The sequence below is a fragment of the Parus major genome, chromosome 1 (genome assembly GCF_001522545.3).
Source record: "Parus major isolate Abel chromosome 1, Parus_major1.1, whole genome shotgun sequence".
Classification (NCBI taxonomy): Eukaryota; Metazoa; Chordata; class Aves; order Passeriformes; family Paridae; genus Parus; species Parus major.
Genome location: NC_031768.1, coordinates 108,815,933 through 108,830,598, shown reverse-complemented (window position 1 = coordinate 108,830,598; position 14,666 = coordinate 108,815,933). Strand labels below are relative to the sequence as shown.

Genomic DNA, 14,666 nt, shown 5'->3' with positions numbered 1-14,666 from the left:
GGGAGCTGTGCTCCATGGGATGTGTGGGGAGCAGGGGATGCCTGGGGGAGCTGTGCTCCATGGAGAGAGGTGTGGGGCATAGGGGATATTCTGGAAACTGTGCTCCATGGAATGTGCTGGGAGCAGGGGATGCTCTAGGAACTGTGCTCCGTGGAAGGAGGTGTGGGGCAGAGGGATACTCTGGGAGCTCCCTGGGATGTGTGGGGTGCTTTGGGGAGCCCTGGAGGTTGTGCTGTATGGAGCAGCACATGGAATGCTGTGCTCGTGTAGTGGTGCAGGGGATGCCCCGGGGGCTGTGCTACATGGAGGAATGTATGGGATGCCATAGGGGATGTGCTGGGAGGAGGGATGGGTGGGCTGTCCTGGGTCGCAGTGTGGTGCTTGGGATGCTGCAAGAGTTGTGCTCGGTGGAGGGATGTGTGGGATGCTCGGTTGTGCGGGGGATGCGCTGAGGCTCTCTGCTGTGTGGGGTGCTCTGGGTTGTGCTGGGGGCACTGGGGCTATGGGGTGCAGCACTGGGGTGATGTGTGCTGCCCTGAGCTTGTGTGGAAGTGCCTTCGGGCCCTGCTGTGGAAGAGGACAGTGTTGGGTGGGCTAGAGAGGTGGTTGTGAGATTCCAATCTCAGTGAGGGACTGGGACACAGGATGGGAGGGGCTGTTGTATTGGGAGTGAAGACTGGCCTAGGAGAAAGAAGCTGGTGTAAAAGTGGGGCGGGAGCTGCCTGTGTGAACTCTGTGGTTGAGCTGAAGTCAGGGGCTGGGCCATAGAGATGGATGGTAGGGATGTAGGGAGTGGGATACGAGGTGAAATATGCAGTGAGAAGGTGGGAGATGGTGTGTGGGATATTAGATCACCTGGGATGTGCTGTGAGGAAGGGATGGGAGGCTGTGGTGCAGGAAGTACTGAACTATGGATATCTGCAGGAAAAAATGTGGAGAGCTGGATGAAGAAATGAGTATTAGGCTTGCTGGGGAGAGCGGTACATGAAAGGAAGCATGTGAGGAGTTGGGACTTGAGTCATTGTAAGAAAGAGATATGGGAGTGGGATTGGGGAATCACCAGGAGCCAGAATATGGGGTAGGAGTGCTTTCAGCGTGAGGGAGGTGATGCACATGGTCATGAGGGGAATTGTAGAGCTCCAGAGCTGGGAAGCAGTGTAGATAGATCAGGGGAGCAGGAATCCAGGGATGCTAAGCCTGTAGTATCAAACTAGTAGGTGGGATACTAAGTGTGGGAGTGGATCTTGTATATGGGGATTGTGGGGAAGAGCAGTATCTGTCAAGGCAGGGGAAATGTGTTTATTTGGAAGGATTCCTACTAGGTAGAGGAGAGGATCTGTGTGTGTATGCATGAGGGGGAGTCTGTGCTCTGGCTGGCTGCAAAGGGGGATGAGAGGCTAAATCTGAAGTTTCATGAGGTTAGGGGTTGGATGATGAGAAAAAAAAATGAACAGTGGAGACCTCAAAAGCTTAGGGAAATGGTAGAACAGGTGGATGCAGACAGGCAGCAAGGCTCCACTTGTAGGATGAGAGAGAACCCTGTGTTGTCCAGCTCCCTGTCCCCAAGTTCTCTGTGCAGGTGATGGGTCTAAAAAGGCCTCTGAAGATGGAGTGTTTGGGATGTGGAAGGTGGCTTTTACTCAGGGAGGGTAGACAAAGCATGAGGAGACAGATGGGAAGAATCTGATGTGACAGTCAGTTGTGGGTTGCTATTTGGGTGTAAAATATTAGGGCGGGATGATTACATGATTACTGGTTCAATAGTAAACTACATAAGAAATCAGAAAATTGTCATGCAGCAATGAAAGAATTAAGTAAGTCAGATGGGAGCTGGTTGTGGAGTGATTCAAAGCCCACCAAGGTGAAAGGGAAGATTTTACTCTTCAGATACCAAACCTAACATGGACTCTGAAGCTGGTCTGGAAATAACCATGGACCTCACTTTTGGGAGAGGGAACATCAAGCCTTGTAGTCCTTACCTGGTAAAGTAACACCTTCTCCTTGGTTTGGGCAGTAAAGAAAGGGTTGTGCCAAGTCAAGTTTGTCTTCCTAAGCCTCCCTATTGGTGACTGGTTGCTTTTCTGTCAAAACACAGTTGGAGGAAGCGGGGGAGACAGCTCTCTCTGTTTTTAGGGGTTCCAGTTACATTTTTATTTTCCTTGAAAGTATTTTGTCCTTGATTTCTCTGTGAAAAGCCCACACAGACATAGGATGCTCTGAAGCATACTTAAATGTATCAAGCTTTAAAAGCATGAGGAAAAAAAGTGGTGTAGGTTTTTTTTTCCTTCTGTTTTGTTGGATTATTTGATCAGTGATTGCTGGAGATATTACAATAGCAACCGTTGGAAAGCTAGGCAAGGCATTCTATGAAATCAAATGAAAGAATTAACATACTTAAACAGCTTTATTCCCACTTCATTTTGTTTACCTCTCTCCTGCTTCCTATGAGGTCTGTAATGGCCAATTTCTGGCTGAAGTGTGGTGTTACAGGTGTGGAACAGGGGAAGTTGATCAGGGGCACACACACACAGTCGTTTTGTGTCCATCCCAGGCAGAGGAGCTGTGCTTGCAGGAGTGCACACGCCTGCACCCCATGGCACAGGGATCTGCTTTCTTGCCTGAACTACAGGGGTTGTTTTCCTGAGGTTTTATAGCCATTTTGGACAAGTTGGCATGATGGCTCTGTTACACGGTGTGGATTTTTTTTTTCTTTTAACAGTGATCTCCAAAGAGATTATTTTTAATGAATGTGTCCTTTTTTTCTTACTCAGTGCATAAAAATGGCTCAAGGGCTCATATTCTTTCCCTGTCTCCCTTGCTGGCCTCTCCTCAAACAACAAAAGAAAGGCATCTTTCTTTTCTTGACTTGGAGTTAGCAACGATGTTAGTTTTGGGATTTTGGAATTTTCTCAGTGGGGCGAGTGCGTTTTTATTTTGTTTTTTTTTTTTTAAATCTTTTTTTTTTTTTGGGTGGGGATTTTATTGTGGAGAGGGGTCTGGGGATCTTGGGTCTCGCTGCACTTGTGTGAACTCTTAACACCTTAATTGAAGGGGTGGAGATGCTGAATCACTAACAAAGACCTCCTTTATCCAAAATGTTAATCAATCATTGACGTTAAATAAGTGTGAACAAAACCAAGCAAAAAAAAAACCCACCCTAAACAAGTTTTTGTGTAAGTCCCCCTCCCATTCAGCTGCTCATCTTTGGTCAGGTTAACGTGATAAATTCTTATGGGGGTGTATTTTGTGCACTTGGTTTTTGCAGTGTTTGGTAAGAGTTCTGTTTATGATTTCCTAGTGTAGTTTTCCCAATAGGTTATTTAGCTTCTAGGTATCTAAAGATGTTCTGGGAGAAATTGTGATTTGCTCTGGTGTGGGGGAGTAGCTGGACTATGATGGTACTGTTGTGACCATCTTTTTGTATGCTAGGGTTTTTATTTTCTTGTTTGTTTTGGGGACGTATTTTCCTTTGCTCTCTTGTGATCAGTTAATTTGTTTATTGGTCAACACAATCTTCTAAGCTAGGCAGGACCTGAATTTTAATGTGAAAGAAAATAAATAGGTTTCTGCTCATACAGCCAGAAACTTCATAGATCTCTTCTGTATATTATGAATACAAAGGGTGTGGACTCTTTCTTCCCTATGCTTACCCCCTCCTTCCTCCCCATCTTGGCATTTCATCTTTACAGTTCATGTGCTTGGATTGTTTTCAGTTAGGGTTAGTCCACAGCCAAACTGCATTTGTCACCAAATATCCAAATATAGAAACCAAGGCGACTGTAAGCCACGAGGCTAAAATATTCATATACTACAGCTTTTCTGAGCAGTTTATATGTTTGATGTGGATAAGAATGGAGTACCTTTGATCCGTATTTCCCAGCTATTCAAAGGCTTGCTACTCTGCAGTACATTGACTTTCCATACCTATTTCTACATGTTTCTTCCTAGATGTTGTTTTTTCCTCTGAGTTCTTGACGTGGTGTGTCAATTCTCTTGCCTTACAAACGGTGCCTATGGCTTAGGAATTTTGCTGGTCTTTTACAAACTCAATAGGAAAAAGCCCCAAACCCCAAACAACAACAGCTTTATTCTGTGAAGCAATTACACTAAAGTGAGTATTGAAACTAATTCCTATCTTAAATGTGAGCTGTGCTACCTTGCAGGGCTTCATCTCTTCTGCTTTTTAGAAGTTTGTCAGAGTTTCTTCATAGCAATTCAGGCAGCCTTCATGAAATCCTTCTAACTCGTTTGTGTGGCCTTGGACTTCACAGAAATCTCTGTGCCTCCCTAAGGTCTGTGGTCTGTTTACATAGATATGAAGTCCTTTAACCCAGCAAGTTTTGCTGTGGGCTTGGATTTCCTGCTTACAAGCTCTGCTGGAGTCCCTCTAGTCTTCCTGCTGGCAAAATAAAGGTGTTAACTCAGTTTTTCAGAGCAATTTGTGAATGGAAGAAGATTTCATTGCTGAAATTTTTTTCAAGCACTGCTCTGCCTATTGAATTTAAAAGAGCTTTCCCCTATGTACCCTTACTTGTCTGTTAAAGTTTGTTTTTTTGACTCATTTAAAGGTTTAATTGTTTTGGAGCTTTACCTCCTTTGTGCTATACAAGTCCAGAAGAACAGGAACTTTATTAATAATTAGGAAGTCCAGATAATCTTGAAGAACTTGAACAACAAAAAAAAATCTGTCTGTTGGGAAATTTCTGAAGGATTGTCTTTAAGACCATGCAGGATCACAAATGCTGTTTAGCAACAATAGGTGACATTTTATGTGCTGAATGCAGGTGAACTGTTCCAGTGTTAACTTTTGATTTATATTTTCAAAGAAGCAGGGGTGTGCTTTGTGATAGCACTCTTACCTGTGGGCTGAGCTGCCCTCTGTTCCTAATCCTGTGAGCACTTCCTTCAGTGCTAGAGTTGGGTTTTGAGGAGTCCTTGGTGCTCTTCTGTTTTGACTCTGCAGCACCCTACTGTGTGTGCTGGTGCTGCTGTTTTGGAGCAGCTGGATGCTGGAACGGATCAGGGAGCTGATTTGGATTAGAAGTAGCCTGGCAAAGAAAAGATGATACTTAGCCTGCATCAGTTTGCCAAACTGGTTTGCTGTTTGGCCGTGGGCACATCAGACAGTGTGGTGCAGGGGTGGGAGTAAATATTGGTACCAGGAGTTCTCTAAGCTGGCATTCCTGCCAAAAGGAATGCTCATCTAACTATACCCCTAAGAGTCTGCTAAACGTGCTAAATGTTTTTTACACCTGTTTGTTACAGTTTTCCTTGCTTGAGAACAGTTCCTCCAGCTTACCTTGCTCTTTTTGCCAGAAATCATCTCTGAACATACATGCAAGGTATCAAAAGAGTAGCTCTCTTTAAGAAGATTTAAGTAGGGCCAACAGAAGAGCGTGGTGGCTTTGCTATGGAAGAGTTTCTGCTGCCTCAAGACTTTCTGATGGTACACAACATGTACTGTAAAGTGACGATAGACTATTTAGTATGGTTGCAATTAAGCAGTGAAACTCATGCTGTGAGTATCTTGCTGAGGAGCAAGAATTCTACAAGAGTTAAAAAGCATCAGATGTCTTTAAGAATATGAAGAATATTCAATTATCGTAATCAGTGACAGTAGAAATTTTGGAAGAGGTATTAAGCCTGTGGTCTAAACCTTTTTTATTCTGCTCTAGCAGTTGTTCTATATTGGGAAAGGGAGGGATGGAATAGCCTGTTGTGCCTGGGTTTGCTGCAGGGTTCTCACACTCCTGTCTGGAAACTTGATTGAGAACCAGTGTATGAGATGTGCCCAGATAGGCTTCTGGTTGAATCCTGGTGAACCACCCTGAAATCTGGTCCAAGTTACTAAACTGTGGCTATTGTGAAGTGAACTGCTGCTTCACAACTTTTAACATTTTCTTTATTCCTACTTCTGTGGGTTGTTCTTACCTATTTTTTTTTTTCTGAGTTGAATCTGAGAACTCTGGTTTTGATCTACTTTGACAACACTAATTGAATTCATTTTAAATACTGTTATGAAATCTCAGTTAACTATCTGAAGAATGAATGTTATCTCTTTAGAGAGATCCCTTTTTTCAGACAGACTTTAAAGCAGAAGTGGGATTTTCATTGTTTGGCCTCCAAGAAAATGCTTATGGAATAGGGGAGGGAGATGAACAGTGGAACTGTAGGGTGGTTGGCCTGTTTGTTTTTTAAAGCCTAGGCAGAATCAATGAAATCCTTTTGAAGGAAGGAAAAAGGAAAGTGCCTTTTACCACTGACATGATTTCTTTCAACAAAGAAAGATGGAGCAATGTCCTCTGAGATTTCACTGAAAATTGGGTGCTGTAGTCTTGAAAACAATGCTGGTTTTAAGTGCTCCTTAGTGGTACAGTTGATGGCATAAAGAGTGGATGACATACACAATAATTTAGCTGCATATGGAATCGAGGGAGAGCTTGCTGTTTTCTCTATTGAGTTCAGAGCAGTTGTTGTTCAGGCACAGATAGCCACACAGCTGCCTGTTCCACTCTTCAACTGGCAATTACTCTGAGCTGGGTGTCTTGTTTTCATGGCTGTTTGGCCTCTTAAGAAAGCAGTGCCACTGTGTTTTTCCTCCTTGGCTTTCTGATGGGGCTCTGTCTACATAGTAGCAGAGCAAGAGAGCTTTAAATCACTGACTCACCTTGTCACTGGATGATCTCCATGTGCCTGTGGTTGTCCTCTCTGCCTTCTGAACAAAGGGTGCAGGTATCTGTTTTACCTTATCAGTGGGGTGGCTGGGGCCCATGGGCTCTTTTAATACCAGGGTTGCTTGGATTTGGTGGCAAACTTGGGAACAGAGCTTGTCTCTTAATGTGCCTGTGATTTATCTACTCGACCATGTTACTTACGCTCTACAAATTGCTTTAAGTCTGTGACTGCCTGTGTATGTTGTGTCAAGCTATCTTTGCCACCTTTGCAGTTGTGAAGACCTGAACAAAAATTCTGGTTTAGTGGTTCACTGATAGAAACACCAGGTAAGATCAAGCAGTGCAAACCATTTTTCAGGTTGCTCAGAGCTCTGGTTTCTGCGTTTTGCTAAACTGACTTCTTCAGGTGTCTTGATATCACTGTTTCACTGCCTGTGAAATGGCAATGTTTTATCTATGTACCAATCTGTATTTGTTTGAGAATTGATTAGTAATGTACATGCAGTGTAATATAAAACCAGGCTGTAGCCTGTTGAGGTGAGCAGCCACAGCCTCAACAGGCACGGCTGGTACAATGGACAGTTAAGGCAGTGCTATGTACAGAGAAACTCTTTTCAAGGACTTCTGCTGGTGGAATGCAAGTTTTCTACCATATTTTATATGTATGTATGAGGAAAAAAAGTAAAAAACTTCAGGTCAAAATTATTTGACAGCTTGTTAGCAAGAAAACACTTTCTTCTGCCTCTTGAAAATAATAATTTTATATATATACATATGCATATATACAAAAAAAAAATATTTAACCTTCTTGTGGTTGGGGGATAGAAGGTTGAAACTGTCAGGCAAATAGCCACCATCCAGCAGAAATGCTTCTGAATGCTTTAGTGAAAGCCAGCTTTGATTTGACAGTTATGAGGCTTTGAAAATAGCGCTGTGTTTATACAGCACAGTAAATACTTTGAAGTGCGTTAGGCTGTGCTGTACATGCGTGGCTAACTAGAGGAATATTAAATGCCTACATCTTGTGTTGAGTGAGGGAGGATCCTGCAGCAATTGGAATTGCATGCTCCTCGTACTTTTATAAGATCGTGTCAAAGCAGTAGATTTGATAATAGACCTGATTATACAATTGCTTAATTTCTTGTCAAAATAACATTTTTACATGCAGCGTTCTGAGATCTTTGAGGTGACCTCATGTTATTTATCAAATGTCAGTTTTTCATCCCAGCAGCTTTGATATAATCATGTAGCATCGTGGAGTACTGTGTACATGCAGTTTTTGCTTGCTGGAGTTCTTTGAAGTGCCTTACTCCTTAGAAGAGTCATTGCTGTCTGGAAGATCCTACATTTAACGACTGGGAAGCCAGTATGGAATCGCTGCACTGTGTCACTGAGGGTCGTGCTGCCTCTCCTGTGCCTAGTGTGGGTCTAAAAGCAGAGAAATGAGAGGTTCAGCACACCAGGGACAGGCACACCCTGGCACACATTTTTATCCAGCAGTAAGCTGCAGGGGATGTAGTAACTCTTCAGCTGTGCTCCCGTGGGAATGCCGGGCTTGTGGCATTGAGCTCCCCAGGTGCCTGAGAACAGCAGGAGGCCTCGTGTAAAGAAGCAGAGCAGAGGGATGGCTGGTGGTGACAGTCCTGAATGAAAACTGGTCTGGCAGGCACTGCTGGAAGGTAGTGATGCTCAGGGGAGCCTTGGGAAAGTGCTCATTTGGGAAGAGAGGGACCAGAGAGCTGTAAAGGTGAAGGTTAACATGAAGGAAGGTGTATGACTCGCCCCCAGCAATTCCGACTGGTGTCGTGTGTCATGTCCCCTTGCAGCAGACTGGGGAATTACTGCTTGCTGTAGCACCGGGGTTTTTCACAGAGGAGCTCTGTCCTGTACTGACCCATCCCAGTCCCACTTAGCTTATGAAAACTGACAAGATTGCAGCCCAAGGAGTTACGCCTGAGGATTGCTTCTTATCTTTCATTCTGGAAGCCTATTGAAGGGGGTACCAAAAGGGAAGAAAAAGCACTTGGGTTTTTTTCTGTGCTGAACTGATTGGTGACTTGTTTCTCCCAAGTCTTTTGTTAAAGCAGTGTGGTGTTAGTACTTGTAGAAGAACAAACTGCTGTATCCTTGGTCCTGTCTCCCCATCCAGTATTTCAGCATATTTTCCCCAAGCCCCTTTCAACAGATTAGTTTCTACAGAATGAGCTGCTGGCAAGCTCGATGCAGGTGTCTTTTACCTGTGGTTGTTCATGGTGATGTCCCTATTTAAATTTTTGAAAAAATAAGCCCAGAAAAGTAAGGGGAAAGAGATTGCCTGTGGCTTCTCCTAACTCCTGAAAAGTAAATGAAGTTCTGACAGAAGCCAAAGCTATGAAAGCAGGCCATGGAAAACTCTCATTACCCACTGGACTCCTGCATGCAATGCTGACTGATGCTAAGGCTATTAACTGCTAACCTGATATGGAAAGCAGCAGAAGCCTGTCATATATTAGGAAAACACTGTTAAAACGTTTCTTGAAAAATCCCCTTATTGGTTGAGATTTTGATCTTTATCGGTGTTAAGAATAGCTGGAGCGCCACAGCAGCCCAGCTGGTGCTCAGGTAAGTGACGCTCCACGTAGGGAGCTCCAAACTGCACTTGTAAAGTACACAGAGTGCTCTCAGCACAGTTAACAGAGGTGGAACTGAAGTGAGGTTGGCAGCTGTGCTGGAGTGTGCCAGGGCTGAGCTGAGGTCAGCACGATGTCGTGACAGGGTGCGCGGTAGCGTCCCCCGACACCCCGGCTGACCCGCACCTGCCAGTGCCACTGCTGCTGGTGAAGCTGAAATGGCAGGAACACCGAGGGGAAGTGTTCATCATGTTCCTGTACAGAAGCAGATAGTTGCAGCTTAGGCTTTGAGGTTTTTTTTTAAGGAATTTTTCTCTTGGCTTTTTCCCCAGACTGATTGCTGGAACTGTGTCAGAATCTGCCAAGAGCTTGTTCCAGTCCCAAGTGAACCAAGTAGTTCAAGTGTTTTTTACATAATGGCAGATAGGAAATTGAAAAGCTCTCAGTGTTTGTCTGTGTACACCTTGAGTTTGATCACCAGTGTCCATAATTGTCTGTCTCCTCCACTACTTTAGGGAAGGAGTTGTACAGAGTCAGAAGTTGTCTAGGACAGCCATACATCCCCACTGGATTAATAATGCACTGAAGTGTTGTTAAATACATTGAAAATAACGTTTAATGGACATATAGTTGTCTGTTTGACAAGAAGTGTTAGTGTTATTCACAACTCTGAAAAGTTATGCTTGTAAGAGTTGCAGGAAACATGTCTGTTGCAAAAGACTATTTTAGAATGATTTTTTAAAGTACCTAAAAAGACTGATTACTTATGCAGCCTTTACATCATGGCTACTGTTGATTATCCATGTACTTGTCAGAAGGAAGAGAATAGTTGCTAGATTTTTCTCAGAAAAAGGGAGAGGACACTTAATTCTCTGAGCCTTTGGGTTTGTATTGTGCTTTGTCAGTGATTGTCTTCACTGTCCATTTTAAGTATGTAGAGCAAAAGGTTGAATTTTCTGTGGCCTTTGTTGTCTTGAATGTTGTCTTTGTTGTTGATCTTCAGGAAAGATCTGTTCTTTGGGAAAGGTCCATGTGTGTGGTGATAGGGGCTGGGGGAGGTATGGGAGGAAGAGTGTCTGTACAGACAGACTCTTATTTGAGAGATGTGGATGGGCAGGCACAGGTAGGCTCAGCAGAGCTGCATTGTGTGAGCACACTGTACTGCATTTGCATGGGCCTGATTAAATATTCTTACAGTTTCTGGGAGGCTTATCCTGTGGTCCTAAATTCTTACATTAAATGGAGCAACTCAAGGGAACTTCTCTCCATGTAATGGCATAGAATCTTGCGTGCCCTTCCCCTGTCTGTGCCTGTTGGTCTTCAAGGAGCTAATTTTAGGCGAGTCTGTCTTGCTCAGCCCCTTTCTCTGTGCTTCAGGGCTGGGGGTAGTAATGGGCAATAACCTACTCATTTGGAGTTTAACACAGAGATGCTTACACAGCACATGTGCAGGAGGAGGTATTTTCCCTGTGGAGGTTGCAATGCTGCCTGGTGGGGGTTGTGTAGCCTCCACATTCATGTCACCTAAACTTATTTTGCTACAAGTTCCTGATTCTTCTGTTTACTGAGAGTAATTTCTGGTATAAAACTGGGAGCAGAGAGATAATGCTGTGTTGACTTTGGAATAGCAGTGATTTCTCTGATGTGGTAAGAAGGAATTCTCTGTGAGACTGTGAAAACTTTGCGTATAATTTTTTATTGTTATGGCATAAACATAGGAAAGTCCATACTGTTTCAGGATAAGTTAGGACCATCTAGAAACTGGCTGTGAGTTGCTATGTAATCACCTTAGATGAACAACTTGTCTCTACCTATCTTTAGGTGTCCAAGTTACCTATCTGAAGGTACCTGAGGTATTTTCTGTCCTTGTTTAAGAAAAAGGACAGTGGGACCTGGCAGAAGATGGGCACAAATGTATTTCAATAAGCATAAGCCTGTCCATGCCTTTGCCATCAGTCAGTGCTGCCTCCTTTGTGCCAGTGAGCACATGAACACCTAGCGGGATGAAACAGGAAAATTGTGTCCTGAATATTATTCATATCTTATCTGGAGTTCGTTTTCAGCTGTATCACAAGTGCTGGAAGGGATAGAGTTGGCTAGGCTTAGGCTGGTTGAAGTTGCTTTCCTGGGTCCAGAACAGAGCTGGTGAGCAGAAGGTAAGGTTGCATTTTTGACAGACCTATTTCAATGGTGATGGGGTCAATCCTAGTAGTGTGACAGGCATGTGCTTTATCCATTCGTGGGAAAGGATGAGGAGGACAGCTTTTGCTAGGAGGCAGAGGCAGATCTAAAGGTGTATTTACTAGCCCTTGGTACAGAGCCCTATCTAGAAATTTGGACTGCTTCATGGGATCGAAGTGTCTTGTGTCCCTGTATCCTCAAGTGTCATAGGAAGATGTATGGGATGTAGAATATTCATGTCATTTTATCTATTTGCTTTTACGTGATCGTAAGGACGTCTGACAGCTCAATAAAAGCTTTGAATAACATGCCCTGTGTCCTCCTTGTTTCCCAGTTGCTCTTCTTATCAATGAGGTGTGTAACCAAGTACTTTATTAAACAGCAGCTTATTAGAAAGTAACGTGCAGCTTAGCTGCAAGTGTGTAAAATAAGGAAATGCTCAACAAAACTGGTAAGTGCAGCACGTGATGAAAACCAATATTTTCCAGTTTTCCAACCAGTTCTTGGGTGTAGTGGAGTCACCTTTTGCCGGTGCAGCTATTCTCCCTCTCATGTGGTTGAATGAGGGTCGGAGAAATTGGAGGTGCCCTTCCCAGTAAAAATGTGCTGAAGGAGCGCGTTGGCTGATTCACTGCCTTGCCCCACCTCTCAGGTCACACAGGGAATCCACTGGTGGATGCACTTACAGAAGTTTGCTTCCTGGTGGCTGTCAGGATCAGCGGTTGCTCAAATACCTCCTGCTGCTGCTATTCTTGGTTGCCCTAAAGCTTCTGTTCCTCCCTGAGCAATCTCTTATTCCACTCTCTTTCCTTCCTTACCCTCTTTACAGTCACAGATACAATTCAGGGTGCAGGCTCAGCTTGCATTCAAAGTTATCATTTGTTTTCTGCAGCAGCAGGTCTCCAGCCTTTTTTCTTTCTCCATGCTGATTTTGAGCTCTTGCCACCCTCAGTCCAGCACAGACTAACAGTCTCAGAAAGGCCATGGGGAAAATAGCAGTGTGCTCTTTCTTGTATGCAGAGAAAGGTTTCTTGCCTTTAATGCTTCATGTCACAGTCAGGCCACAAGTCTGATACTTTTATCTACTTGGTATGCCTTTATTTCATCTCTCCACATTCTCCTTCTCAAAGAGGGAGAAAAGACTGAAGTGAATCAGTGATAACTGCAGCTGTTCCTGCTGGAATAGCCATAATGCTGTACACCTCTATGTACTTGACCATTTGTCACGATCGAGCTTTTCAGCTTAAGGCCATAAAATAAGAATTTGCTGGTTTGAATTTTTTTTTTTAACTTTCTATTTACAGTACAGTAATATGGTAGCTGGTTTGTAGAAGTACAGGGGGTCAAAATAGTTAACTGAAAGGTAAACTAAGATGTGCCTTTGCATCTTGTTAGTTACTCTGTGGTAGCTGCTTTGTGTGCATGCTCTCACACTTTTGCTCTTAAATTCACTGTGGAGCAAACTGCCTTGTGCTGACGAGACTAAGACCGTGCAGGTGAGCAGCAGTGATGGTACCCTAATCCAGGAATGGAATTACAGTGCAGTAACTGGGTATCCTACAGGATGGAGGATGCCCCCCTTGCAGTCCTGAGCTATGGTCTGCAAGGCTGTCCTTCCCTGCAAAGCTGGGATTGAATGTTTCAAGGAATAGAGCTCTGAGCAACGTTTGTGATAGGTTCTCTCCATCCTTATGTGTGCTGGTGTTCACACACCTTCCTCTTGAAGGGAAAAAGTGATTTTTGTCCCTGCTTTGGTAGAGGTGTGTCAGTATTGGCACTGGCATGGCTTAGCCTGTATTGTTTCATTGGGTGGGGTGGGGGAAAGGGGAGAGGAGATATAACTGGCTAATTGGATTCAGGGATGATTGTGCTGCTGTGGTGAGTTTTACTGGATGAAGCAGCTTGTTGCGATAGGTGTTTGTTTCAGCTTCTGTCTGCAGGTGTGACTTGGCTAGATAAGGATGGTCTATCATGTTGATGATTTCATTGTTTGATTTGGCTGGTCTGGGTGGAGAATGTAGCTGCATTGTTTGGGACTAGCTTTGTAGTTTGGTTTTGTGAAGTGGATTACATGGCAGCACATAGCTACATTATTAAGGTGAAGCTGCAGTAGATAATAGTTGTAGGATGTTGGAGGGAAGAGAATATGCACAGGCTTTCACAATGCATTTTTTTTGAGCTAATTGAGCCTCCAGCTCCCACATTTCTGCTGGGAGATCTGGTCAGCAGAATGCATTGGGATTACACAGAAAAATTTTGGTAGTGGTTTCACTTTGCAGCTGTACTTTAACTGCAAGGCTGTCCATGCTGTGTAAATAGCTGAGAGTGCTCTGAGATACCACGCAGGCCCTGCCACTGTGAGTGTTGTCTGGATTCATACTGTTCTTGCAGCCTCTACAGTTTTCACAGTGGGTGAGGGAGAAGCTGGCAGGTCACTGCTCTTTTTCTACTAACCTCAAATTTACCAGTAAACCGTTCTTCAGAGCCTGCATTTCCTTATATTGCTGAACTTTCAGGCACTTAAATTTGCTTTGGATTCCCTTCTTCCTGTAGGGTATGCAATGATGTGAAGTTGGAGCTGCCAGAGCAGTAGATAGTGCTTCCTCCTTCTAAAACCTTCCTGGTTTTCCCCTAGATATGATTGCCTTGCTTTACCTGATACTTGATGTTTCTGTTTATACAATGTCTGGCTGTGGAGGAGGTTACATATATGAAGCACAAGGGTTTGGCAGGAGTTGCTGGGCACATTGTAAGGGGTTGGTGAGCCTTTGAAGAGAGGTGGGTGCAGAAAAGGGAAGGTGACATGTCCAAGTTTTGTGCCAGCTTCTCTAAGCACAGATGAGCTCATGGGAATCCAGCTGGCTAAACATGGGAGTGCTATAGCAGGTCTGCCCTATTTCCCCTCTGTGGCCAGCATGGATCTTCTGAGTCTTCCAGTCTGATGGTGGCTTCTTGTGTGATGATAAATCTGAGCAGAGTCTTCCCCTTGCTGGAGGTTCAGAGCAACTTTTGATTTCTCTGCTTCTGTGGTTGGATGCATGGAAGGGGGTGCACAGCTTGGCTGTGAGTTTTTGTTGGTGAAACTTCTCCTCTTCTTTTTCCAGGTGACTGGTTTTTGTGAGACAAGTGGTTTGCAACTCATGGCCTCCACGATGAGTACTGCAGTGTCGTGACACCAGGGGTCTTGGTAAGCTTCTTGTTG

General features: G+C 44.1%; 1 protein-coding gene across 6 annotated transcripts in view; it reads left to right on the top strand.

Annotated features, from left to right (window-relative positions):
* Positions 1-14,666, top strand: part of BCL9 (BCL9 transcription coactivator) — a 58,032-nt gene that overhangs the window by 28,546 nt on the left and 14,820 nt on the right. For 3 of the 6 annotated variants that reach the window (XM_015638175.2, XM_015638201.2, XM_033518624.1), the window contains exon 1: positions 62-14,651. The gene's annotated coding sequence lies outside the window, so the exon portion shown is untranslated. Of the gene's footprint in view, positions 1-60; positions 14,652-14,666 lie in introns of those variants that run through there. The other 3 variants (XM_015638184.3, XM_015638192.3, XM_015638211.2) reach the window with 3 other exon arrangements.